This window comes from Eumetopias jubatus, unplaced genomic scaffold (genome assembly GCF_037043125.1).
Source record: "Eumetopias jubatus isolate StellerSeaLion01/CBP00866 unplaced genomic scaffold, mEumJub1_p1.0 scaffold_12, whole genome shotgun sequence".
Classification (NCBI taxonomy): domain Eukaryota; kingdom Metazoa; phylum Chordata; class Mammalia; order Carnivora; family Otariidae; genus Eumetopias; species Eumetopias jubatus.
The window spans coordinates 105862766-105889532 of record NW_028274818.1 but is presented as its reverse complement, the minus strand read 5'-3'; the positions used below and the strand labels follow the sequence as shown (position 1 = coordinate 105889532).

Below are 26767 nucleotides of genomic sequence, written 5' to 3'. Positions count from 1 at the left end.
GTTTTCTAGTAAGTTTTGAAACTGGGAAGTGTGAGTCCTTTGACTTCTTCAAGATTGTTTTTGGCTATTCTGGGTGCCTTGTATTTCCATATCAGTTTTAGGATTTGCTTGTTAATTTATGCAGGAAAAGCATCTGGGATTTTGATAAGGGTTTTATTGACTCTGTAGATCAATTTGGGAAGTATTACTATCCTAACAATGTTAACTCTTCTGATCCATGATCATGGAATGTCCTCCCATTTATCCAGGTCTTTCATTTCTTTAAGCAATGTTTTGTGTAGTTTTCAAAGTATAAGTTTTACACTTCCTTTTTTAAAAGACTTATGTATGTATGTATGTATGAGAGAGAGAGCTCAAGCAGGGGGAGGGGCAGAGGGAGAGAATCTCAAGCCGACTCCATGCTGAGCACAGAGCCCAACGTGGGGCTCCATATCACGACCCTGAAATCATGACCCGAGCTGAAATTAAGAGTCAGATGCTTAACTGATGGAGCCACACAGATGCCCCTACCTACACTTCTTTTGTTAAATTTATTCCTAAGTATTTTTTGATGGTCTTATAAATTGAACTGTGTTCTTGTTTTCATTTTCCAATTGTCCATTGAGAGAGTACCGGAATATAATTGATTTTTGTATATTTATCTGGTAACCTTATTATCAGATTGAGGAAATTCCCTTCTATTCATTGTTTGTCGAGTGTTGTTATCTTGAAAGCGTTAGATTTTGTCAAATGCTTTTTCTATGTCTATTGAGATGATCATGGTTTATTTGGTCCTTTGTTCTGATTTGGTGTATTACAATGATTAAACTTCTGTATTTTGAATCAGACTTTCATTCTGGGATAAATTTCACTTAGTCATGGTATATAAGCCTTTTTATTATCGGTGGATTCAGTTTGCTAGTATTTTGTTGATGACTCTCACATCTATATCATAAAGAACATTGGTGTGTTGTTTTCTTGTGATGTCTTTGACTGGTTTTGATAACTGGGCAATAACTGACCCTATAGAAGGAATTGGGAAGTGTTCCCTCATCTTCTATTTTTGGAAGAGTTTATGAAGAATTGGTATTTATTTTTCTTTGAACGTTTAGTAGCATTTGCCAGGGAGGCCAACTAGGTCTGAACTTTGTTTTGTGGGAAGTTTTAAAATTGCTAATCTAATCTCTTTTTATAGGATCTTCCAGTTTCTTTTTTGGAAGTTATTTCCTTATGGTTTCTGTTCCTTCATCTCTGTAATCATTTACAATATTATTTTATAGTCTCTCCCAGAGAGTTCTGTGTAGTTTCTGTTTACTTGTTTTATTTTGTCTGGTTTGGTTATTTATCATTTCATTTAGCCACCATTGTGTTTGCTGATTCTCTATCATGGTAAATCACAACATTTCCTTATCTGTTTTGGGAATTTGTCATTGTTGTTGTTCAAGGTTCCACATGGTGTTTTGGAATTCATTCCAACTGTAGGCTGAGGGAGCTACAGTTTGGACAGACTGACAAAGTCTAAGAATTTCAACATTTCCTTAGTGTCAGGATCGACTTCAATGATTTCCTGATCCAGGGTGGAGACCCGAGCAACATAATCATCCCTCTTTTCTCTCTCCTCCTCCTGCAGATCGATGAAGATACCACTCACTGGGCCCCTCTCAATCCATTTCATCAGATGTGTGACATAGCCTGTGATCTTGCTGAGGGGCTTCTTGCCGGGAATAACGGCGATCTCCTCACACATGAGCTTGTTGGTGTGGGAGTCATTGTCTAGGCACATGTAGTACTTCTCAGTGGTGACCAGGCTGCCTTCTGCATGGTTTTGGTGTGAATGCAGCCCACGTTGGCGGGCCTGGTAATTATTATGAGGTCATCTTTAGTGGTGATCCACTTTGTGTACAAAAACCTCCTGTGGCCTGGGTTATAAAGTGTTCCTCCAGAAAAGCTTTGCATGTGTTCCTGAAGGGCACTCCCAAAAGATCACCAAGAGTGGGGCACCTGGGTGGCTCAGTTGGTTAAGCATCTGACTCTTGATCTCAGCTCAGGTCTTGATCTCAGGGCCCTACTTCGGAAAAAAAAAAAAGAAGAAGAAGAAGAAGACTATGAAGGAAGTGTATAAAATTCAGAGTTTGCACCTGCCCCATGTCACAGGCTTGGCGGGTTAATTTCTCTTGGGATGGTATTTTTTTTTTTTTCTGCTAAACACCCCAATGAAGCCAAATTCCTCTGTCCTCCTCCTACCCCAAAAGTGCTTTCTAGTGCCCCTCTTACTGGCACGCAGTAAGGGTCCCACTGGTATGAATGGGTCTTAGTGTCTACTCTCCATCTTGCACAGGTCACAAGTCCTTATACAAGTGGAACTTAAAACATTCGAAACCTCTGACCATTTGGGCCCATCTCCAGCTCCAGCACTCCCACCCCCACCCCCAACGGCCGCCATATCATCTGTCCCGGGGGCTTGTTTTGCTTCCCTTTGTGTTTTTGGCATCTGGTGTTTCCTTTTTTCTTCCCCCCAAACTCAGCTGTGTGTTAAAATATTTTTGTTACATTTTATATGTAATTTCGAGTATTTATAGCTGGAGGAATTCTGGGTTGTATAGTCTGCCAGAAGCGTGAAAGGGCCTTTGTAGCCTCCATTTGAAACTGCTTATGGTGTGATAAGAACGGGCTAGGAGGCCGAGGATCACATTCCGGTTTGCCTCTATCAGGATGCAGGACCAGGCACGGCATTTCCCACTTCTTGGTCTCAGTTTTTGTTCACCTTCAGAATCGGGTGGTTGGTCTTCAAGTTCCTCTCAGTTCTAAAATTCTCGGATTTTTTTTTTTTTTAAACTTCTGTCCACAGCACTTGCTCTGAACTCGAATTCTCTATGTGCAGTTTGGCCTCTCTGAGGAGAGGCTGTTTGCCAGAGGCCACGATAACCTGAATTCTTTACTTTTCCAAGGGCAGAAAGGGAGAGACACTTGTCTGTTGTCCTGAAAATCCCTCAGTGATTTGGCTTCATGGGGGAAATGGCTGCATTTGCAGAAATGGATCTGCCTGGCCTATCTTCATTTGCCTTGTCTTTTATTTTTTCCATGGGAAAACATCAGCAGAGAAAGTTCCAGCCTTTCTTTTCCTGAGTATCTTCATTTTCTGTACTTAACAAATGCCAAACATCGACCACATCTGCAAATTTCCTCTTTGTAAGACTTAAATTCTTGCACCGATTGCCCAATACTTTATCTTGATAGACAAGCGCAGTAAGTTCTGGAACAATTTTACCTTGAGCTGGGTTTTTTTTCCTTCTTCTTGGAGAACAGACTTGGAGAAAGACACTCTGTCATGGAACACTGCATCAAAAACTAATGATGTAATATATGGTGATTAACATAACAATAAAAAAATTAAAAAAAAAACTCATAAAAAAAAAAAGAAAGACACTCTGAAGTGCTGTTACAGAAATCTATGGAGCCAGATAGACAATTCTCACGTCCTTCCCTGAGGCTGCTGTCCCAGCCGCGAAGACGGAAGGATCCCCGGATTGTCGAGCAATTCCCCAAAGTGAACAGCAGGGGGTGCTGAGAGGGTGGAATGTAATGGAATATTCTTTTCCACTAGGACAATTTGTCTTTCAACACTTTAATTCTCTTTCCGAGACAGTAAAGGTTTGTCTTTGATGAACAGATTTTTCTGCACCTCCTCCTTATTATGCCCCCATGTTTGTGTTCATGCATCTGCCTGGTGACACCTCACTGCAAGGGTCCCTTCAAGCTTCAATGCCCCCTGGCACTTCCAGTGAATTTGTTTCTAGAACAGCTCAGACTATCTGTAACCTTTCTCTCTATCATTGTCCCCCTGCTCTGACTCCGAATTTTCATGGATCTATGGGAGCGATAAATGAAGAGGAAAATGCAACCGTGTCACTAAAAGGGGAAATATTAGCCCAGAGGATCTTGAAATTCAGCATAAAATGAAAATTTCCATTAGGCAAATGCGTGCAATTATAAATAATTAAGCAAAAACCTTGACTAGTAATTTACGTGTTTCTTTAAAAAATGTCCCTCCCGTTGACATTGACCAAGAAGCAAAAGAAGGCTGAAGAATCAATGGAAACTGTGCTGAGTCCAAAAGGCAGATTTTGCCACTTAAGTCAGTTTGTAATGTCCCATTAGTATCCGATCGCTATAAAACTTTAAGCATGCGTTTGGCTATGATGTCAGGCAGGACTCTGGGCCCAGAAGTAGGAGTCACAAATTCATGGCGGAAAGAGCTTCACCATTTTAATACTCTCAAAGGATGCACTGACCAACTAAAAGCTTGCACCCTATGCATTATTTGTTGTTTTGAGAGATCTTTAAAGTCTGCAGTTCCTATAGCCTTGGTAAGGGAACAAGCAGGCATATGATGTCAGATACTCAATGCCCCTTTTCTATGATAGGGTCTGGAGAGGAAGAAACTTGAATTTTTGTTCTCCTTTGCAATTAGGAATGACAAAATCGACACCGTCCTCACCAAAGAGACAAAGTAAATAAACAAAGGTCTGCTGAGAAGGTAAAAAGCAAAGGAGTTAGGGTTCGTTCAGGCAATTGCTTGCTTGACCCCCTAATAACTTCCTAGAAAGCAGATGGTCCTGTCCATGAAAGAGGTGGACGCCATCTTTCGAGCTCCAAGCAGCAACAAGACTGGTGTCAAAGAATTGAGATTGATGTGTGGAAAGAGAGAGAGCGGGACCCTGTCAGCGCGTGAGCACTGAGTTTTCCGTTCTTTGCAGCTGAAGGCATTCCTAAGTGACATATATTGTAATTAAAATTTGGGGAATTTGTGATTGTGTTGATGTCAACATATACAAAACATGATGAATCTTCAAATGAAAAATCCAAAAAGTGAGAAAGCACTTTTTGAAACTTTTAATACCTTTAAATGTCTTCATTTCGGGGATGACCATATTTTGGAGATAAAACGAAAAGATCTATGGACTGCCACATAAGAATATAATTATGGAGACCAGAGTGGGGAATGTTATTGAAATTGGGACGCTCCTGGAAAATCCTAGAAAATTGTCTTAAGAGTTTATATCCTTAAGCCACTTTTTAAAAGCACTTTTATTTTACTTTAATCAGAGAACGTAATTTTATACCCACTTTCCAAGAAATACGTTTCTGAATAAGTTTTCAAGGTTGGCAAATAAAAGCCTTGTAGAGATAAATCATCCACTTTGCTTTTGAGTCAGTCACTGTTCCCACAAAACAACAACAGTGACAATATCCCCAGAGGACACAAAAAGGAACGTATTCATGCATTATTATTAGCTAAAAAAGATGATCCATCTCTTGGCCTATAATTGAGCTCATAATTCTTGGAAGATTTCCCCTGTAATCAGTGGCTTTCTTCCAAACACGAAAAGAGATGAGATTTTTGGCACAAAGTGTCATTCGAATCTCCTTGGGGGGTGAAACATTTGGATCTTTGATATTAAGCAGGCAGAATATCTGGGTGTCTGCATTTCCTCCCATTCTGATTGAGCTAGCTGTTGGGTTACTGAGTCGGCTCTGGTGTGTAGACTCAATGCCTCTTCCTCCGTGTAGATACAGCAGGGGGATAGAGGAGTAGTTATTTGTGCCCTGCGGCGTTCCCAGACCGTTGTAAGCCTGACATTGGAGTAGCCAATGTCTACTGGCATTGGAGTAGCCCTGGGCGCCTGGGGCCGGTCCCCATTGCCACGTGCTGACTCAGGTCTCCTGCTGCCATTGGAATGGGCTAGAGTGTGACGACAGTGTCCCCGGCATGGTGGGAAGGTTAGTTTCTAGTCTCAGTGATAACGGCCCCTGTATGACTTGGAGCCAGTCATGCCGTGTCCCTGGACCTGTGTGCCCTAATCAATAGGAGTGGGGGTAGACAGTATTGCAGATGACTCTGAGGGTGGTTGAGGGGCCATGCTTTCCTTAGCGGCCCTTCTCCAGAATTGCAGCTACCTGGCCAGGCTCCCCATCGGAAGCAGCTACATAGACCAGGGCAGTCGCCCTGCTCTGGGGCTACTGGCCAGGGGGAGGCCCGGGAGGGCTAGAGCTGCCTTAGCGGAGGCTGAAAGAAGGTCACGGGTCCCTATTCTGAGGCTGTAGCCTGCCCACCCGCCCCCTTCGCAGCTGCCTTTGATCTCAGATTGTTCCATTTCACTGTCAACAGATTGCAGCTCACCCTGAGATCAGCTGGCCTGCTTTTCACCCCCACCCCAGGCTCCAAGCTTGGTTGTAAAGTCACAGGGAATTTCCACACTCCTCATGGGCAGATGCATCTCAAGTTTTGCTATTATTATTATGACTTTTTGAAGGGTGAACACTTTCTAACTTGACTTTGACTTTTAGCAGTAGCGACAGTAGAGAAGGGGACCAACCACTGACGGCCGGGCGCCCAGGCTGAAACTATGCTGGGCTCCCCCGTGGCTCCCGAGCCACTCTTTTTTTTGGGTAAGATTTTTTATTTATTTATTTGACAGAGAGAGAGGCAGAGAGAGAGAGAGAGAGCACAAGCAGGGGGAGCAGCAGACGGAGAGGGAGAAGCAGGCTCACGGAGCAGGGAGCCCAACAGGGGGCTCGATCCCAGAACCCCGGGACCATGACCTGAGCCGAAGGTAGATGCTTAATTACTGAACCCCCCGGGCGCCCTGGCTCCCCAGCCACTCTTGGCAGAAAACCACTTTGGAGGAAGTGGGACAGGCTGCTGGAATTTGGGCCCACACCCCAATCTCTGATCTCAGCTCCCTGATTCTTTCCAACCCGGCTTAGCCCACCTTCTGTGGCAGGACTCTCGCCCCCCCCACCCCCTCTGCCTTTTGAAATCGTCACTTCCGGCCTGGCTTTGCTGCCTGGGCCGCCAGGTAGTAAGCAAACCCTCCTGTGTCTTGTTTGCTGTGTGTCTTTGGGGAAGACACTTGACCCCACTGAGGCTTTCCCCCCCATTTGAGAAATGGGAATGAGATACCGGGAGCTTTACATACGTGGCATTGACAGGGGCTGTGGCAGGCTGCTGAGACCCCCTTCACTGACGTTTCTTATGTCAGACGCTACGTCTCATCCGTCTCATCGCACTACAGTTTAGTTCCCCAGCGACTGGGGCCCTCCTGGGAGCCAGATTCTTGCCTGTTCGGGTGGGTCAAAGCATGACGTACCTTGACCAGCAGCTCACCCTTGAGTCACATCGATCAGGAAGCCTGGATGGATGTGACGTCATGAGTAAACACAGACAGATAAGGTGGCAGCTCTGTTTGCCTTGGAGATAAATGCCTCCACCCTGGCTGGGCCTCTGTGCAGAGGGTGAAGGACACCAAGCCCATGAGTGTTAACTCTATGCCATGACATGTCTGTGGAGGCACTGAGAATCTCAGGATGGAGAAAAGTCCTCAGGGTCATCTTGTCACTTTGCTATAGTAAAGCATTTACTTCTAGTAAAGTGTTAGTTTGTTGTTGTTGTTTTCAAAGTCCAACCAGAGAGGCTCCTGATATTCTGCTTCTGTCTCAGCCAAAAGATGGTAGGCCCCTTGAGGGCAGGCTCAGCCCCTAGCTCCATGCCTGCTTCCATCACTGAAGACAGAATTTAAATCAATCACCTTCCCTGTCTAAAGGAAGAGTCCCCATTGGGACTGGAATTTGCCATTTCCTTCAGGGTCACGTAGTTCTTGGTTATGGGGTGCCACTGGTCCCCAGGTTCTGGCTCAGCCTGGTCAACTGGCTGGTGCGGCAGGGGCCTTTCATCCTTTGAGGGCTCCCCTAAGACCAGGCTGATGAGGCACAGGATCCATAACATAACCCCGTGAGCGCTACCAGAGCCTGAGATGGCTAGAAAGATCGGGAAAACCGATCCTTTCTATATTTGAGCATTTGCTATTTTGTTCATCGTGCATCTTTTTTTTGCATTCGACTTTCTAGAACATGGCACGAAGATAACTTGACTACGGAATCATTTGGCATTCCCTTAAGTTTTGTGCTAGGTCCATTTCCTCCCTCACTTCACGTGCCCAGTGTTGTGTCTGTGAACCAGAAAGATACAGATGGACAGAAGGATTGCCCCAGGCAGCCCAGCCCTGCGGTTCCGCTCTCCCCCTCAGGGAAGGCCTGTCTTGCTCTACAGTTTGCACAGACTTGGAGCCCCTTAAACCTTCCTGAGTGCCAGGGGCTGCCTGGGGTCCAGGAGGGCCAAGGGCGGGCGGGCTGCCCTGAGTGCCCGCCGTGTCCACTAGATGGCGCTCTGGCTGCGCAGGTGAGCGCCGCACGGCCGTCCCCACCGCTTCCCCTTGCTTGCCATGGTGGAGAGCACCTGCTCTGTTGATCTCCGCTGCAAGCCCAAAGCGTAGGTGAGGATACTGAGGCAGGGAGGCGAAGTGACTCATCCGCTAGCCGTTAGTCCCTAATTACTATCAGCCATGGGTTCTGGCATTCTACCCGACATGCCCAAACTTCCCCTCTCCCTGGATCAGTGGCTCTTGATCTGTTTTAGGGGCATCTTTTGACAAGCTGGTGAAAGCTCTAGGGATCCTCCTTGGAAGAGGTTTGAAAGTAATTTCATAGGCTTCAAGAAGAGCGCAGAAATAGATTAAGAGTTTGGCCATGTTAAGTTTAAAATGTCCATTAGACCCTCAAGCGAGGATATGTGGGGAGAACTGAAATATGAGCCCGGAGCTGGGAGAATATAAACTTGAGAATAGTTGATGGAAAGATGGTATATGGTGTATGCGTCTGATTTGGGGCTTATAGTTAAATCCTAATTTTTGGTTCCCGATACGAATCTAACCATGGATGCCACCCATTCATTCAAGAGCACCTACTATGTTGCTAGGCACTGTTCTAGGTGCCTTTATGGAGCTTCCGTTCTAGAGGGGGAGGGGACATGGTAAACGTTGACCAAATTGTACTAGCCATTGGTGTCATTCTCTCAACAGCTCCAGTTCTCCCTGTCCTAGGTAGCAGGATTTTACTCCCTGGCCTTCTTAGGGTTGAGTGAAACCATGTGGCCAGTCCTGGCCAATTAATGGTGAGAAGTGATGTGTTATTCTGGGCCAGAACTTTTAATGGCAGGTGTGAGACCCTTCGGAGTGTTCCTTCTGCCCCCTGACACGGCAACCAGAAACATTTCACACTGAGGCTGCGCAGTCAGCCCAGATCCCTGAGACATGCAGCATGAGTGAGAAATCAACATTCGTTTTCCTAAGTCACTGAGACTTTGGGAGTGTTTTTTGCCACAGCATGACCTGGCCTATTCTGACTGATACAACGATTAAAAAAAACCCCAAAAAACAAAAAAGGGAAATAATATAATTACATAGATTGCCAGAAGGAGATCAGAGCCCCGGGGAAAAGAAAAAATTGGGTAGGGGGCGCCTGGGTAGCTCAGTCGTTAAGCGTCTGCCTTTTGCTCACATCATGATCCCAGGGCCCTGGGATCGAGTCCTGCATCGGGCTCCCTGCTCTGCGGGGAACCTGCTTCTCCCTCTCCCACTCCCCCTGCTTGTGTTCCCTCTCTCACTGTGTCTCTCTCTGTCAAATATATAAAATCTTTAAAAAAAATTGGGTAGGATAAGTGGTATTGGAAGGGTGGGGGGGGTAGATGGAGGGGCAAACAAGGTGGGCTTCACTGAGAAAGTGGTCTTGGAGAAGGAAGCAAGCCATGCAGGTGTCCGCAGAGAAGAGTATCCCAGGCAGGGGAACAATCAGAACAAAGGCTGCAGGTGTGTCTGATGGTTGATGTGACTGAGACAGACTTTGGGGAGAGGTCAGGGAAGTAACAGAGCATCATCACATGGGGTCTTCGGGACATGTAAGGATGTTGCCATGTTCTCTGAGTGAAAGGGGAGCCATCGTAGGGGTGTGAGCTCAAACACAACATGACGCGATTCACATTTTCAAAGGATCAGTCCAGCCTCCGGGCTGACCGGACAGTGGGTGGGGGTGGGGCAGGATGGAGGCGGGGAGGCCTGGTAAGAGGCTACTGTGTATTGCAGGTGAGCATTATTGGTGGCTCATGAGCGGCGGTGCCCAGCAGAGGTGATGAGAGGAGGTCCGGTGGTCAGATCCTGGATGTAGTTTGAAGATGGAACCAGGAGATTTCCTGATAGATCGGATGAGGGATGGGATGGATTCAGGGTTTTTGGCATCATCAAATAGGAAGATGGGATTGCCATCAGCTAAGGGTGGGGGAGGTTGCGGGTGGAAGAGGTTTTGAGGGGAAGAGGAGGAGTTTGGCCATGTTAAGTTTAAAATGTCCATTAGACCCTCAAGCGAGGATATGTGGGGAGAACTGAAATATGAGCCCGGAGCTGGGAGAATATAAACTTGAGAATAGTTGATGGAAAGATGGTATCAACAGTTTAAGTTCTTGAAACATTTTGGCTGGTTATAAAGAGAAACTTTTAAGTGCAGCATTTCATACACACACACACACACACACACACACACACACACATACGGGGCTGATTCTAAGGACTTTAGGTGAGAGTTATGGAAGATGATGGTAGCTTACCTTTGATGGTGTCAGAGGAGTTTTGTTCTCTTTTAGGAATGTCAAGGGCATGATCCATTACATCATGCAATGTTCCCTCCACCCCTTTATCTTTTTCTTTTGAAAAATTTTTAAAGATTTTATTCGAGAGAGAGAGAGAGTGTGCAAGCACACAAGCAGGGGAAGCGGCAGGAAGAGGGAGAAGCAGGCTCCCTGCAGAGCAAGGAGCCTGATGTGGGACTCGATCCCAGGACCCTGGAATCATGACCTGAGCCGAAAGTAGATGCTTAACTGACTGAGCCACCCAGGCATCCTCCTCCATCTTTTTCTAAATCCTGGGAAAAGCTCTGCTTTCCCTCAGGAAATGAATATGCTTTCTCTTTCCCCAAAATGAAAATCATGAAAAGAGTGTGTGTCTCTTTTCTCTTTAGCTGCCAGGGAGCTCAGAGTCAAATTAGAAACTCAACTGTAATACATCAACCCCTTGGGCCTGTAGGGTCTGCATATTTGTGTTTTTACTTTCCCCCACCTTGACTTCCTACTTTTAATTCCCAGTCTTAGTTTTAAAGTTTTTACTTTATCATACCTGTTCTTGCTAGAATTGTCTCACATCCCTATGGAATGAGGGGGAGTGTAAAAAAACAAACAAAAAGAAATAAGCATAATTGAATAAAGTTGCTTTTTAATAACAATACAACTCATTTATAAGTAAAAACAATATTGGAAATTTGTCTCTAAAGTAATTCTCTATGTGCAGAGTTGTATATTCCAGCTGACTTTCATTATAAAATTGAAAATGTGTTCCTTAAGGAAAAAGAATGCTAGTCCCAAAATGTTATAAGAATCACTTTAAAATTGCAGCAAATAAATTCACGTATTTTAAAGCAAATAAGCAAGTTATAGCAAGACACTGAGAATAACATGCAAAAGAGGTCAAAATACAAAATGCAAAAGAACTAGAGTTGTTTTTATGTTTTAGTCCAATGGTTTAAAAGTTGCAGGGGAAGGATGTGAGTTTTCCTAACAGGACACACTGTTCAATGACACTGCACAGCCAATGCTTTCTGGAATGCGCTGAAGCAGAGATTCTCAGACTTCAGTCAGCCTCCTATACCTTCACCTACCTATAGGCACCTGTCTTATTAGTCTGTCAATATTTGCTTCTTCAATTCCTTTTCTAAACTCAAACTTATGTAAAGAGGAAACAGTTTAAGTAATATGCCAAAGGTATGCATTCATGGGTTTCCTACTTTCTTAAGGCCCATTAAAATCAATTCATAAATATGAGAATTAAAAACTACATGGTGTGGGGCGCCTGGGTGGCACAGTCATGTAAGCATCTGACTCTTGGTTTTGGCTCAGGTCATGATCTCAGGGTTGTGGGATCCAGCCCCACGTTGGGCTCCGTGCTGAGCATGGGGTCTGCTTGGGATTCTCTCTCCTTCTCCCTCTACCCCCCACCCCCTGCTTGAGCATGCTCTCTCTCTTAAAAAAAAAAAAATCAGATTCTTGGGCCCCACCCTGGAGCAATGAGGTCTACCCAGCCCTCCAGGGATTCTGATGGATGCTGAAGTTTGAGAACCACTGTTCTAGATTGGTGCCCCATTTTTGTACAGTAAACAGAAGGCTATCAGCAAGAAGATCTGAGTTCTAGTCTGCATCTATAGCCAATTAACTGTCACATAATGTAAAAAAAAAAAATGAAGGGGCGACTGGGTGGCTCGGATGGTTAAGCGTCTGCCTTCGGCTCAGGTCATGATCCCAGGGTCCTGGGATCGAGCCCCGCATCGGGCTCCTGGCTCAGCAAGGAGCCTGCTTCTCCCTCTCCCTCTGCCTCTCTCCCTGCTCATGCTTTTTCTTCTCTCTCTCTGTATCTCTGTGTCTCAAATGAATAAGTAAAATCTTTTAAAAAATTAAAAAAAAAATCACTCTGAGCCTCAGTTTCCCCATTTGTGAGGAAGAGGTTCCCAGCCCTGCTGGCACGGTAGGATCACCCGGGCTGCCTTTTAAATTCCAATGCTACTGTACCAAAGAGTCCATACCATATAATTCTATTTATATTAGGTTATAGAACAGGCAAAAACTGATCTATGATGAGAACAATCAGAACATGCCTGGAGCAGAGGACTGGTGGGTTCACTGGGAAGAGGCAGGAGGGAGCTTTCTGGGGTGACAGTACTGTTCTGTCTTGCTGGGAATAGGGGTTACAGAGGTGTACGCGTTTGTCAAAATCTATTGAATGGTACACTTGAGATTGTGGGTTTTATGCATATTTTGCCTCAAAGGGGAGAAAAGGACTGTAAACAAATATTGGACTCTAAATAATATTTGTGCTGAAGTATTTATGGGTGAAATGCACTGACATTACACCTCATTTTGAAATGCATCGAAAAATAAGATGGCTTGCTGGATGGATAGAGGAATGGAGGGTCGGTTAAATTCTTTGAATTTTTCATTAGGTTTGAAAATACATATTTATAATAAAATGTTGGAGGGAAATTCTGATGCTGGTGCCCACACTCACATTTATTAAACCGGGATCTTTCCTAAATTGAAACTTCTACCATTGGAGGGAGATACATTTCTTTCTCAAGGGTAACAGGTTCTAAGGTGTACCAGGGAGAAGAGACACATTGGGAGATTGTTGGGTTTTATTCCCGACAATGAATTTATTGGGCTGGAATCTTCCCACAGGTAACAATAATGGGAAAGGAATGGGTTGTGCACCTGGGCTTCGCTGTTGTTCGAACTGCCCTAAACCCTCAGCTGCAGGCATTCGGTGACCCGTGGCCACCTGATCCCCAGGTGCAACGTTTTGGGGATGCTCTCCATAGAACTTCTTGCCTCAGCCACCAGGGGGAGCTCTCACCCCAGCAGTTGTCTGAAGCTCCTGCACTGTTCAAAGTCGGGGCCTCAGAATGATTATGTGTCCGTCTCAGGGTCCTAGAGGGCTATTCCCGCCATGCTCTGCTTCCCCTGTTATTTCGGTCACCCGCAAAGGACCAAGCGCCTCGCACCCTCCTTCCAGACCTGCGCGTTCTCTAATCTGACTCAGTGCACCTCCGTACCCCCATCCTTCTCACCTTCCCGAGCTGGGCTGATGGCACCATCCGTAGCCGGCAAACTCCCCAGAGCCTCTTGAGCCTCGGTCTCTTCTAAGAAGCTTCTCCTCACTCTTACCTGGTTCACCGCCTCACCTGATGCCTTCCACGGGGGCTTGGGGGGCTTTCTTCTCTGACACCCCACAAAGCCCTGAGGCTAAGGTGGGCTCAGCCTCCTCCATGCTTGCCAAGGCCGCTTCTAAGACATTTCTCTTCCCCTTCTCATTCAAGACCCAGCCACATCACCTGCTGTCACTCCCGACGGCTGCCGTCTGCTGGTCTTGGGGTCACCCAAAGACCTCCACTTCTGCTGTTTCCTCCATACTCTGCTGGTCCTCTTCTCGACAACCCTACAGATGGCCATACTCCTCCTTGGCCTCCTGCTACCTTGTCTTGCTCACCTCCAGGGATCTCGGCCAACACTCTGGCCCCACCGCCCCTTCCTGTGGCCCCGGGGACGCTGCCCACTTTGGTGGGGCGGGGGGGAAGGGGAGGGAGACTTCAAGCACCCCCACCCGCACCTGCCCTGCACTCCGCCAGCCCACCCACACTCCCTTCATGGCCTCACTGTGCCCCCATGTGACCACTGCCCTCCTCCCTCTCCCGCCCGCTGACGTGCACTGGCCCCCTCCTGCTCCTGCACCTGCACCCCGGGGGTCAGCATCCCCGGGGAAAGCAGTCGATCAGGGAGACGCCTTCCACTTTAAATTCATGCTCACGGACCTAGGGGTACTGCTGGCAGCCCCACTGCTGGCTCGCACTCTCCACACGGAAGGTTTCATACCTCCTCTCCTCGTCTCCCCGAGCCGCTCTCGCTCCCACCCTCCCTCCCTTCTGCTCCGAGGAGCCACATCTGACTTGGTGGAGAAATTCGAAGCCAGGAGAGTGAGCTCTCTGTCTTCCTACACCCGCCTGCACCTCTCGGCATTCCTGCTGTCAAGGCGGAAGAAGCCTGGAAGAATCGTGCCTTCTCCACTAGGAAGCCAGCTGCCCCACCTTGCCCACCGCCCCCCCCCCCCAGCTCCTGTTCCCATACCTTCTTGCTTGCTCCAGCTTGTCCCCATTTTCTTGTCAACAGGAGGCTTTCACTGGAGGGTGAAGAAGTGGCTCTTTAGTTGGAGACCCAATGTCACTCAGCTTTCCGTAAAGAGGATTTTTTCTAATTGTCACCTGGCTAGGGATGGAGCAGTGTTGGCAGGGGGAGGTCTACTCTTGGTACACAGTCTCGCAGGTCTACGGTCCATGCATGTCCTCTTCAGGGTGGCTTCCTGGAAGTAATGAGCTCTGACACAGAACAGCATCTGGGAACTCTCCCAGCCATGTCCTCAACCAACCCTCCACCCGGCTCAATCATTCCCACCACTGCCAGGTGGAAAAGGGACACCTCTGTGTCCATGCAGGGTATCCCTGAGATGGTACATCAAGAGCACCTCGCTCTTCCAGGACAGTCCCACGCAGGTTCCTAAGCGAGCACATCCGAGGATGCTCTTCCCACCGTCATTCACTCATGATGGGGATAGGGAGGTGCCCTGGATGTCCCTCCCCCTCGGGGTAGGCAAGGTGTCGTGCAGACAGTCAGGGCTCACAGGTCACATGTGCACACAGCAGCATCTCCAAGCCTAGTGTTGCCTGAACACAGGGAGAAACCCCAGAAGGCCCATCACCATTTGTGTTCGTTAAAACAACACAAAACAACAATGCAGGTGTTTCAGAACACCCGCGAATAAAAGTGTACACATGGAACCCATCAGAGGGGCTATCTGTGGCAGCGGGGAGGCAGACAGACAGATGGGAGCGGGGTCTGCCATGGGGCTGTGCTGATGTGGGTCATGGCTCTGGACTGAGACACGACGTGATGCCCTCAGTACTCAGCCGGCTCACCTGCCCTGCCGTCCCTGTCTGACTCAGCGTGGGGACCTCCCTGCGCCTTCTGCTCCAGGGCTCCCCTGCAAGGACCCACTCACAGGTGCAGCTCACAGGCCCGGGCTTTCCTGGGTCTCACGGCCCCTCAGAAACAGGATTCTGGTGGTAAACGTAGAGAAGCCCCTCCTTACTGGGACCATACCCGAGGTCCCACCCAGTGAGGAAGAGAAGCCTCCAGCACACTCCCACAGAGACCCAGGCCTGGCCCACGAGTCCCTGGTGTCTAGCTGGCCCCGTCTCAGGGAGCCATGTGGCTTGTGTGTAACAGTGGGGGTTGGGACACCTCAGAAGGGTATTGTCCCCTCTGCCTGTGACATGGGCCATGAGGGCTGGTTTCCTGGAGTCCCAGGGGTAGTAAGTTGGAACTCTCAGGGTCTGGGTATGTCCTGATTCCTCTTGCTTGCAGTCCTGTGGTCTTATACCAATGGGCTTCCCGGGTACAGCATGGCTGATGCCAAGCCACCAGCATGTTTAGGAGCTGGGAAGAGATGCACACTGTTGGCTCTTGGGAGTCTGGTGGGGCCGCCTTCCTCTGCCCGTGACCTGCCGGAGGTGGCAGGAGGGGACAGAGCCCCAAGGAGCAGCGAGGGGAAGGCTCCACCTGTCAGAAGCTGAGGACCTCTCTGGTTTGGGGCAGAGTGACTCTCATTTAAGCTAGACCTGAGGAAAATGCTTAACGAGAAAGCTGTCCTCCGCGGGCCTCAGGAGGGAAGTTGAGGTTTTGTCTACTTTTATGTAGCAATCCACCAGGACTGGACGTTCTCATTAGAATGCAGGTAAAACAGGACAGACTTGGCTTTGCTGGTGAGAACTTTCGTTTCCAGAGCCGTGGGACACGTGTCAGACCTTTTCACAGAGTGCATCAGAAAACAGGGAGATTGCTGTCATTTTTATACAAATGAAGCTCAAGTGCTTCCCTCTGTAGAAACTTCTAGTTAAAAAAGAGGGCAAAAGTCTGATCTCCAAGTATGAATTCCCTGTTTCTTGCCGGTGAATTAATTGCTTCCCACCTTGTAACATTTACAGAATACCGATGGCATGCTGAGGGGAAGGGGAAAAAGATCTCTTGAAAAGGAGGAATTTTTAGGCACAAAGAAGAAACTCTAAATAGTCAGGTTCTCCAGAAAAACAGAACCAATAGGAGATAGATATATACACTCTCACCTGTGATCCAGTCAGGTTGATACATAAAGTCAACCATCACAGAAACTGTGTCTGCTAAGTGAGACAAGGTGTGATGTGGCCTTAAAAAGGAGCAGACACAGAAGGTGGGTGACTGTCATGTGCTGAGGCTGGGTAAAAAGCCCCGAATGGCTGCATAGGAGGACTCCTGGATGTGCACTTAGTGGGTCCTTCTAGAACCTTCTAGGAATTGTTCCTCTCAACTTATGGTCTAGCACATCTTGGCACTGAAAAGCACACTTCAAGCCTTGCCAGGATTCCACGGGATCCCAATAGAACTGGAAAGCAGAAATGGTTGGTTTTCTTGAAACTGAAATTTTAAAATGTTCCCATGATTCATTTACAAAGGAGTTCATTTAATAATCACTTCAAGCCACCAACAGTTTCATTGTTTTTCCAAAAAATCCTTTTCTAACGGGCTAACCATGAGATGCTAGCTTTGTGTTGCCTGGTGCAGAATCCTCAGCTGAGGATGAGCTGACACCCACAGTTTTGGGTTCTTCATCCTGTAGGAGGCCGGGTGCTATGTAGTCTGACCCCACTCCTTTCCACCTGTGAGGCCCACTTCTCACAGGTGCCACGGCACGACCCCCCCCACAAAATCACACATTGAATCTTAACCCCTGAGGTGACGGTATGAGGAGGTGAGGCCTTTGGGAGGTGATTAGGTCACAGGGGTGGAGTCCTCATGAATGGGATTAGTGCCTTTCGAGAAAAGACCCCAAAGAGCTCGCGTGCCCCTTTGGCTGTGTGAGGACACGGCAGGAGGGTACAATGACGTCGTGAACCAGAAAGCGGCCCTCACCACATCCTGAATCTGCTGGCACCTTAATCTTGGGCTGCCCAGCCTCTAGAGCTGTGAGACCTAAATTTCGGTGGTTTATAAGCTCCCTGGTCTGGGTTATTTCTGTTATAGCAGCCGGGATACAGACACAGGTGGGAAGGGGCTGCCCAGCCGGTCTCCATTTCCCAGCAGCGCCCTGCCCCTTATATTTAGGCGGGGGGCCCGGGTGTGGCAGGTTGTATTTCCCCCCCAAATGATATCATCACTATTTCTGGTCTCGTCTGTTCTTGCTGCTCTTCCATCAAGAAGTGGAATCTATGTCCTCCTTGCACGGGGCAAGGGTCTTTGTGACAGCCTCATCCAGCTGAGTGAGTAGATGTAATAATGCTCTACGACTTACTTCCAAGGCAGGGACACAGAAGGTGATGCAGCTCCCACCTGGATCGCTCCCGTGACACGTGTTCTTGAGAGCCCTGAGCCGCCGTGCCTGAGTTGGGCCGACTGGGAGCCGACCTGCTGGAGAGACCACATGGAGATCAAGGTGCACAAGGCCCTGTTGACTCTCTCCAAGCCTGTACCAGACATGTGAGTGAGGAAGCCTTCTCCAGGACAATCTTCCCTCCCCACCCCCCGCTCGCCACTGCACCCGTGGGCGAGACCCTGAGCAGAACTGCCCTGCTGATCCCAGATTACCCTGCATTTGTGGGCAAAAAATGATCCATTATTGTCTTAAGCCGCTGTTTCAGAGTGGCTTGTCGCACAAAAATAGATAATCATAATACCACGCGAAGGGGAGTGAGATGGGTCATTTCCGGATCGAGGTGTTTAAGAAGTAGGGAGACCATATGGCCTGGTTTGCACAGACTCGGTTACACCTATTGTCTTGGCCTAATTATTTTTTTTTAAGATTTTATTCATTTTATTTATTTTTAGAGAGAGAGAAAGAGCGAGAGCATGTGAGCAGGAGGAGGGGCAGAGGGAGAGAGAGAGAGAATCTCAAGCAGACTCCATGTTGAGTGTGGAGCCCAACACGGGGCTCGATCTCATGACCCTGAGATCATGACCTGAGCCAAAATCAAGAGTCGGATGCTCAACTGCTCAAGTGGCCCCCCTGCCCTAACTCTTAATAATGCCCCCTTTCACTCTAAGAAGTCCCTCAGTTTGGGAGGTATGTTCTATGGTCGCCCTATTCAGAACCAGATGTGCCTTGGGTTGGGTTGGGTTGGGCTGGTGTAGACAAAACCAGTGACCTTGGAAGAGCCACAGATGGAAGGCTCCTGGGCCACTGCATCATGGCATTGAGGAGAACCAGCCATGGCTCCAGACCCCCATTCACGACTCTGCGTGAATGAGACATAAACTGCCAAAGGGAGTCATTTTTTGGAGCTGCGACACAGTTTGTTACAGCAGCTAGTGTTAACCTGGAATTAGTTATGAGCAAAAATGAGAAATCACCATCCTGGTTAACAAAACGAGAGTAAGGGTATCAGTGTCAGGAATCTGAGCCCGTTCGCTTTCTACCTACAGACTCCTAAATTACGTGAATCCACGATCAGTGTTAGGCAATTTCTATGAACAAAGAAATCTTTTCTTTTTTTAAACCACGTATCGTGAGCGTGGACAATGTTTCTGCCTGCTTTCTTCCCAGTTCTTGCTTTAAAAGATCAGATGTGCTGGTGACAGTGGATTCTTACCTTTTAAAGGAAGAAACAAACCCTCAGGGTGTGTTGAAGACTGTGGGCTTTGGGAATCAGATGGGCTTAGTATGAATTCGAATGGAGATGTTCACTAGCTCTACCACCCGGGAAAACATCATCGAACCTCTCTGCGTTCCGGGTTCCTTACCTGCGAAATAGCAGTAACAACGCTGATTTTCCACTTCTTTTTTTTTTTTTTTTTTTTAAACATTTTATTTATTTATTTGACACAGAGAGAGACAGCACAGCAGGGGGAGTGGCAGGCAGAGGCAGAGGGAGAAGCAGGCTTCCCGCTGAGCAGGGAGCCCGATGTGGGACTCGATCCCAGGACCCTGGGATCATGACCTGAGCCGAAGGCAGACGCTTAACCATCTGAGCCACCCAGGCGCCCAATTTTCCACTTCTTTTTCCTCCTCCTTCTCCTCCTTTGTCCCTTTGATAAAATTTTGACAAGTGAATCCATGCATGTATATGAAATACGAGATCCCAAAGCGCATACATTAATGTTAAGTGTGTGTGGGTGACTTTCAGTCTTCACCTTGAAGGTGGCCTCTCTCTCATGCGGTGCTATGGAAAGACAATGGGGTCAGGACCTATATCCTGGGGTCTGTCCCCCCCCCAGCCCCCCATCCCTTCGTCCACCTCTGATGTCATCTGCAGCCTGACGGGTGGCTCACAAAGCAGAGAGGGGGTGGTTGGCCCAGCATGGGAGGGGGCCTGGCCAGGCCTGACTCCCATCACTCCCCAGATCTCAGGATCTGAGGTCAAAGGAGAGAGGCGAGCAGCACTAGAAATGTGCAAGCCCTCTGACGGGCCCAGACAGGCCTGGAATCTGACCAGTACCCCCGCCCCTCCCTCCTAGAAGGGCTGGGGTACATTAGGAAAGCTTTGTGAGTGAGTCTTGCCCTAGAATCCTGAAAGGAAAGCCAGGCGAGATCATGTTTGCGAAGCTGCCTTATGAATAGTTAAGCGTAACGTCCAGGACAGATATAATTTTAAAAGAGACAGAGAGAACCCTAATTATAACTCCAGGGAAGTTTCATGAATCAGAACTCTCTTTCCTGGATGCTGATTGCTCGGAGGGTGGAGGGTGCTAATTATGTGATGTGGGAACTACCTTCTTTCGCATCTAGAACAAGCTGGGAGATATTTTTCCATTAAGTTTTTCCTGTGGACCGGGCAGATGGACTCATCTCTCTGAAAGCGCCCCCCATCAGGTCGATGCTGGAGAGGCAGGCCTGCTGATGGCCAGGGAGCTCACCTCCCATGCTCCCCAGCAACCCACAGGAGACAGAAGCTCCCGAGAATGTACAAGAAACCCGGCTGTAGCTATAAACTGTGTTTACAGCATGCCGGGGGCCCAGGGAATCACCGAGGAAGGGAGGTTGCCAAAGGAACCAGAGTTATTCCTTTCTTTCTTTCTTTCCTTTTTTTTTTTTTTCTTTACCTGAAAATAAAAGATCACCACCGACCTATGAATCATAAAGCGGCGCTGACCACGAGGCCTGCAGCCGGAAGGATTGCTGAGGGCTGTCAAGGCGCCGGCCGGGGCCCTCGGGAGCAGTTTCTCTTCCTGGCAAGGACTCTGGCTTGCTTGCTGTGAAAGCTTTATTTTCTTCTCTCGGGCTTCCTTGCTCACTCGTTTCCAACCTGGCCCACCTATAATTTCTTCCCAGGCAAAGCTCACATTCCCATTTCTGGTTAGGCTTCCCTCTTACGGCTCTTCCTCCTTTTTAAAAAATTTATTTCTTGATCCACCCACTTCATTTCTGCTTCCTGGGGATTGTTTACCAACGCAACACATGCTAATATTACATAAAACATGCCAGGAAGTGCCAGCACATGGAGAAAAAGTCTCCTCCTCCTTCCCCCGGGGCAGCCCCCCTCGCCCTGCCCGGACTGTGGCTGGAGGAAAGTGGGCTATGGCCCAGGCTGCAGAAGCCCCCTGGGTGCCTGGGTGCCGGCTTGTGTGGTGGGTTTGCTCGGTGGGAGGCAGAATCCGCAGATCAGGCACCCAGGGAGCGCGGAGGTGCTGTTCTAGAACCCTCCACCATGGTGCTCTTTTCTCCCTCACTTGTCCCCTGAGCCTTGGAGGGAATAGTGGGTTGGCTCAGTGGATGAGGCACAGGTAAAGGAGAAATTTCCTGGGTCCTTTGCCTTCCCACCTGATAGGTTCCTGCAAAGGGCTAGTGCCCGGTCTTTTTTTTTTTTTTTTTTTTAAGATTTTATTATTATTATTTATTTATTTAAGAGAGAGAGCCCACAAGCAGAGGGAGGGGCAGAGGCAGAGGGAGAAGCAGACTCCCCGCTGAGCAGGGAGCCCGATGTGAGGCTCGATCCCAGGACCCTGGGATCAGGACCTGAGCCGAAGGCAGACGCTTCAACTGAGTGACCCAGGCGCCCCGTCTAGTGTCCAGTCTTGAAGGGACGTTCATTCACACAGTAGACATTCACTAAAGTCTTCAGTGTGTCAAGCAGAGTGTTGAAGACTCTGGGACAGGCTGCCTGGGTTCCAAGCCTGCCTCTACCACTTACAAGCTGGGTGACTGTGGACAATGACTTACCCTCTCTGTGCCTTGGTTTGCGCATCTGTAAACGGTCTTATTCATGAAGGTTAAATGCGGTGGTATTCATAAAGCATCGGGCTGGTCGCCTGGCATACAGAAAACAAGGGTTGTTCGATAAAAATAAGCTGTTCTGGGCGCTGAGAATGCAAGGATGCTCCTGACCCCATGGAGCCTTCACGTGGAGGGTGAAGACAAACTAGAAACATGTGAACAAAGAAATGATATAATTGCAGTGTTCCGAGGAAGATTAAACTGGCAACAGGATAGAGGGTTAGTAGCAGGTGTGTGTGTGGGGTGGGGTGGGGTGGGGTGTCATTTTAACCAGGCACGTGAAGGAAGGTCTTCCAGGGGATGGTTATCTGCATGGAGACCTAAGTAATGACAAGGATCAGCCACGGGAAGAGCAAAGGAGTGGAATCCAGGCAGTGGGAACAGCATGTGCAAAGGGCTGGTGTGTGGCAGGGAAAGGAAGACAGGCGTGGCGGGGGGTGGGAAGGGGAAGGGGAGAAGCAGGCCCAGGTGCCGTGGGGCCCAGCAGGCCCCAGGAAGGAACGGATTCTTTCCTAATTGCAGGGAGAGACAATGTTCATCTCCCAGGGCTGCAATCACAAAGTGCCACAGACTTGGTGACTTAAAGCAGAAGTGTGCGCTCTCAGAGGTCTGGGGGTCACAAGTCTGAAATCAGCCACGGTCCCTCCAGAGCCTCTAGAGGACCCTTCCTCACCTCTTCCAGCTTCTGGTGGCCCCAGCTTTTCCCTGGCCCCTCTTCAGTCTCCGTCTCTGCCTTCACACGGTCCTCTGGGTGCGTGTCTCTGTGTTTCTCTTCTTAACGAGGACACCGGCCACCGGAGTTAGGGCCCACCCTAAATGCAATAGATAGCATCTTGAGACCCTTCACTTAATTATATCTGCAAAGACCCTGTTTCTGAATAAGGTCACATTCACAGGCATCTGGGCTTAGGACTTGGACATCTCTTTTTGGGGGACACGATTCAACGCGCTATGGAGGCCACTTTTAGTTTAAGAAGTGGCTTGTGATTTAGCAGCATCACGCTGGCTGCCGTGTGGAGATTGGACCAACAGCAAGTTGGGGAGGTTCTGCGGCAGGCAGGGGTGCCAGAGATCGTGGGGAGAAAGAGAAAAGATGTTCTCCTCTTGGACACGAACAACGCCACAGATCCCAACCTCAGACAAGGCCACGGTGTCCATGATGGATCAAGAGAGCAACAAGACCTCTCCGAAATCATGTTTGAACACACAAGGTGTGGACGTGGTCCAAACCACAAAATTAACCAGACATCCTCCATCCTGGCTAATGTGACCTTTTTTTTTAAATCAACATCAGCTATAGTTTGCTCTGTCCTTGTCACCTTCCAGGTAAGAATTATTAAGACGCCCAGTCACAGCCTCACCTCTGGTATCTGAGAGCATCCAATCCAGAGCAAACCTTGCTTCCTTGAGCTCTCCCTACCCCTGCCCCACATCATACAACAGAAGCCTCGATCCTCTAACGGGTCCTAACTGACACGCCCTAGGGCTCCCGGTGGTCACAGTTTGAAGGGCAGCGTGGGCTCCATGGCTGTGGGACCTGTGTGGTCCGCAGGGCCCTGCACTGAGAACGGCCAAGTGCTGGGTTTAATGTGATGCTGCCACCATATTGGAATTCTTAATAATTTTCCAACAAGGGGCTCCGTGTGTTCATTTTTCACTGGGCCTTGCAAGTTCTGTAGCTGGTTTTGCTCAAGAGCACCGACGATGGCTAATGGCAAGCTCATTGTGGTAGAGAGAGTGGTGAGTGGGTGGATTCGGGACTTTCTGGCCTGGACACGCAGGACTGGTTGCTATTTTGGATTTGAGTCGGGGAACGCAAGGAAGAGAGAGAAAAATCTGAGTTTTTTTCTTGGGGAGGGAATGTCCTTTATCAAAATGGGAAATACTGGATGGTCATGTCAAGCGGGCTTTGCGTTGGGAGGAGGTTGGGTCAGGAGTCTCAACCTGGTGAAAATATACTTCCTGTCTTACACTAGGAAATAGGCGTGCAATGTTACATTTTTGAAAGTTGGTAACTCAGAGCCATATTACAGTTTTGCAAGATATTTACTATAAGGCAGCAAGGAGGGGAGAACAGAATAAAGGGCATATGGGATCTCTCCATATTATTTCTTACAACTGCATGTGAATCTCCAATTATCTCAAAATTAAAAGTTTAATTAAAAAAATTGGTGCCCCGGAAAATCAGGATGTGAATGGAGCGATAGGCGGCTCCAGGCAGGTGTTACTCATTTGCATTCATAAGTTCTTAAGTCTGCAAGGGGCTTGGGGGCAGCTCACCCAGGGGATGCAGCCTAGTGAAGGGGCCATGCATGGTGTGTGAAGGGACGGTGGTGTCCACTGTGGCACCTGAGCATCCTTCCTAGTGTCCTCGAGTTGGGAGTTGATGGGGTGGAGAACAGCTCATCTCTCCAAAGCCCTGCGAGTGAGGGGTGTGGACTTGACAGAGGAGAGTTCTTTGAGGAAAGTGACCTGGGCACTCAGCTCCTGTAGCAGTTTCCGGTCACCTCAGCAGGGGATGGGCCCGGGGCGCTTTGGGCCTGGACGCCATGGGGAGGAATGGAGGCCAGAAGGACTCCTGTTGGTCTCCACTTTTATGCTTCCTTTAGTTAGACTCAGGCTCCCGTGGGTGGGGGTGGGGTGAGCATCTCATCTTGATATTTGCAGATTTATTCACAGAACTCCCCACACATCTGGAGGAGAATATATGACTTGCCCCCTAGAGGAAATAGTTAAATGAATCGCTAAAGCACAAAATGTTCCTGTAAAATTGCTTCCATATTTTATTAGACGCAGATGAGCATGAATTATTGTGAAGCCAACAGGAGGGTTTGCAAATTGGGTTCTTGCCTTTCCATAAACCGCTCTTCCATACCTAGATCATTATGGAAAAGCTTTAATGAGCCTTGGCTTTGATGGAGGCATTGAATTCACCCATCCATTCATCCATCCAACATTTACTGGGCACCCACTGTATGCCTGGCAATGCCAGCTAACTGGCAGCTACAGGTGTCATTCTCACTGACCTACCTCCAAATGAGTCCTTTTGAGATAAGCCGACTTGAGGTTGGAATGTCACGGGAGGGACACCTTTTGCGGGGAAGGGACTCCCTTTCACGTATCCCAGGGGGCCACTGCCCACAGAGAAGAAGGTGCTTTTTCATGTCCCCCTCCACAGTTGAAAATGTGACCTAACCTTGAATGCCTCTTTCTTAAAATCTGCTCATTTGTGTCAAGGTGTGAAATTTCTTGGAGGAGAAATGGACCCGGTTGTGCAAAACTAGCTTCTGAGTTATTTGTTTCTTACCTTCTGTGTGGCTCTGCCAAGTTGATCCCCGCTGGGCATCCGAAGGGGTCTGCATTCTGCTCAGAATGCCCAGCTCGGGGCAGGGAGTGGGGAGCTAGGGAGGAGAGGCAAAACGTCATTGATTTCTCCTCTTCTGTCTGGAAGTTAAGCATAGCAGTATGGCTCGTAGGATCGCTGGAAACCTGGTGTGACCGGGGACTGGCTCACAGTGCTTCCTCAGCCACCATGAAGAGGAAGGAGCAAGGGCCGTAGTTTCTTTGTCAGCCCTGGCCTGAGCTGGGGCTGGGAGGGGTGGCTGTCTCTGATGTGGTCGGGCAGGTGCTGGCCCTCACCCCATCGGGACCCGGGGCTTCTAGGATGGTCAGGGGCACTGCAGGCTGTTTTTCTGGGGGTGGGCGGGGCATGGAATCTGCCTCAAGGGAGGCTTCTTGAAGAAAAGCAAAAAGTGGGAAGGACACCCAGAGATGCCACCTGTTGCACACAAGCCCTTTACTTTACCGACCATGTGTGGGGCTCTGACAGCTCCTGCAGGCTGGGCTGGAGCAGGGGAGTCCCACCTCCCCCAAACTTGTGGGCGCGGACACAGCTCAGCGAGACCTATCACGTGTCCAGGATTACCCAGGGAGTGGTTTGAGATTGGATCCGACTTGCTATACTTCTCTGCACCACGGCTTCCCAGACCAGAGCTGTGTGTTGACCCCTTTGGAAGGCAAAAACGTGTTGTAAAAGAAATGTTTCGGGAGACTTCTGTGAGGAGACCTCTGGGCAGGAAAAGGTGCCCTTCACTGCGTCTGTTTTCAGGTGAGGGGAGGTATGGAGGAGAATGACCGGGAAATGTCTGGAAGCATCTTCTCCTGTCTGAGGGCTGCAGTTCATGACCAAGCCAGGCAGACACAATGATATCCTCTTGGTTACAAGTAGTGGGTACCTGGATTGCTCAGAAATGCAGGAAACACAGCTGGTTAGAAATGGGCGTTCAAACTAAATTCTCCCGAAATTGAGAGGGCACAGGGAACCGGTGAGTGGCCAGGGGAGGTGGGTGTGTCTGGTTCTTATCAGTTGAATGCTCTTCAAAAGACCCTGTGGTTCAAACTTTCAAATCATACCGAAACGAACAAACAAACAAAAATCATACTGAAACAATTCTGTAGAATGTCTATTTTGGTAAAGAGAGTAGGATGAATATGGTTGTACCTTTATTTGAATTACTGAGGATCCTGTGGTGTTTCTGGGTCAGGGTTTGCCTTGTGAAGTCTCAGCATGGTGTTCTGGAAATGCCCCGGTCTTAGCATCAGAAGACCCAGGCTGAAGGTGGGCTCGCCTACTGGCTGTGTGATTTCTGGCAGGTCATAGTGTGCTGAGCTACAAGTTTTCACTCTGTAACAGCAGAAGACAGTAGTATTCGCTTCATGGATTGTCCAAGGGTGTTGTAAAGCTCACACTGAATGAGCTTCTCACCTTGACTTCCAGATCCCCGTGCAAACACAAATTGCTATAATCAACCAGAGGAGAGAGGAGACAGGACCAGATGTCTTCTTTAAACCCAAGTTAGGCTTGTCTACAGTCAAGGTTCACCAGAACAACAGAACCGATAGGATCGATCTATCTATGTATCTGTGCATCTCTCTCTCTCTCTATCAACATACCATCTATCTGTCTACCTATCAAACTATCTATCTATCCAATGTATATCAGAGGAGAT

At 48.5% G+C, this 26767-nt stretch overlaps 2 pseudogenes; both read right to left on the bottom strand.

The window, feature by feature from the left end:
• Window positions 1–1363: 1363 nt before the first annotated feature.
• Window positions 1364–7765, bottom strand: LOC114197409 (small ribosomal subunit protein eS17 pseudogene; annotated as a pseudogene).
• Window positions 7766–8194: 429 nt separating this feature from the next.
• LOC114197488 (E3 ubiquitin-protein ligase RNF8 pseudogene) overlaps window positions 8195–26767 on the bottom strand; it is a 68306-nt pseudogene continuing 49733 nt past the window's right edge.